We start from the raw sequence: 1,699 nt of genomic DNA, 5'->3' as shown, positions 1-1,699 counted from the left end.
TACTGTGTGTCAGGCACTGAACTAAGTACTGGGGATACAGAAAGAGTCAAAAGACAGTCCCTGACCTCATGGAGCATACAATCCAATTTGGGAGACAAAATGCAGACAAGTATATACAAGATAAATAGGAAATATTAAGAGAGAAAGCACTCAATGGGTTGTAGGTGAGGAAGTCCTTGGGAAGGGTGGAGTGGCAGAGCAACAATCAAATATCTTCCATAGGGCTGGTTTTTATTTTTATTTTTTGTTTTGTTTTGTTTTATTAATTAATTAATTTATTTATTTTTAGTTTTCGACATTCACTTCCAAAAGATTTTGAGTTTAAAATTTTCTCCCCATCTCTCTTCTCCCCCCACCTCAAGACAGCGTGCATTCTGAATACCCCTTCCCTCAATCTGCCCTCTCTTCTATCACCCCCTCCTTCTCTTATCCCCTTCCCATTCTATTTTCCTGTAGGGCAGGATAGATTTCTATACCCCTTTGCCTGTATATCTTATTTCTCAGTTGCATGTAAAAACTATCCTCCTTCACAGACCCAATCTCATTGCCATCCTTATGTTATCCTTATCCTCACCTCTAACTTCATCTCCATCTCTAACAGCATTCCAATATCTATACAGATGCTCATCTCCAACCCAGCCTTTATATCCTTCCCATACCAAACTGAATCCTCAATCATATCCACATCCAAATATTCAACCCCATCCTTGTTAAATTCTCCAATCCCTGATCCATCCACTTTCTTAATTCCCTTCCTTCATCCTATCCTTTACTTATGATACTTATCTTACCTATGATATCACTATCACTAAGAGCTGAGATGCCCCAAGGAAGCAGGAGTCAGACCTCCTGGTTGGACCTCCCAGCCAGCCAGGCACCACTGGTGAGAGCTGTAGCTCAGCTAGCACCAGCAGCCCCAACATCTGCAGTGGTACCTCCTCCTACCATACCTAGGCAGCCAAATGTGATGGCACAAATGACTACCACCACAGCAGGAGTAGCAGGAGGCTCAGCTACTGGGAACCTTCTTGGCTGTGTCATCACTGGTATCTTCAGTGATAAGAGTAACTTAGCCTGAAAAGTCTGACGTTACTTACCAGGAGCCCCAGAGAACCCAATCAGGCAGCAGCAGCAACAGCTCAGCCCTTGCCACTGTGAGATGAAGCAATTACTAGAGTCTGCCCAGGATCAGGGTGACCTCAGACTATGTTAGAGATTCAGTGAGATGCTAAAGCAGTGAAGGGTTACAATAGATTAATTTAATTTTGAGATTTCAAAAAGAAGAAATGGAAAATCAACTCTGAAGATCAACTTAATTTAGCATAAAATAATAGTGAAATGGTAAAGGCTAAGACCACTAATACTTTGTTTCTCTGTTACTAATAGCCTTTCATTTCAGAACTACCTGAGAGGGAAGGTATTTCTATTTTTTTTTTTTTCGTTTTTAAATAACATTTTCTTTTTTCCCAATTACATGTAATGACAATTTTTAACATTCATTTAAAGAAAATTTTAAGTTCCAAATTTTCTCTTTCCCTCCTTCAACTGCCCCCTTCCTGAGATGGTAAGCAATTTGATATAAGTTATACACATGCATTCATGCAAAACATATTTCCATAATCATCATATTGTGAAAGACACAGACCCAAAGCAAACACACACACACACACAAAAATGCATATAAAGTGAAAGATAGTAT

General features: G+C 39.7%; 1 pseudogene; it reads left to right on the top strand.

Annotated features, from left to right (window-relative positions):
- Positions 1–820: 820 nt before the first annotated feature.
- On the top strand, positions 821–1,240 carry LOC114046658 (annotated as a pseudogene).
- The last annotated feature ends 459 nt before the right edge of the window (positions 1,241–1,699 follow it).

The sequence above is a fragment of the Vombatus ursinus genome, unplaced genomic scaffold, assembly GCF_900497805.2.
Source record: "Vombatus ursinus unplaced genomic scaffold, bare-nosed wombat genome assembly UNPS02014785.1, whole genome shotgun sequence".
Classification (NCBI taxonomy): Eukaryota; Metazoa; Chordata; class Mammalia; order Diprotodontia; family Vombatidae; genus Vombatus; species Vombatus ursinus.
Note: the sequence above shows the minus strand (reverse complement) of the source record. Positions and strands in the feature narration are given on the sequence as shown.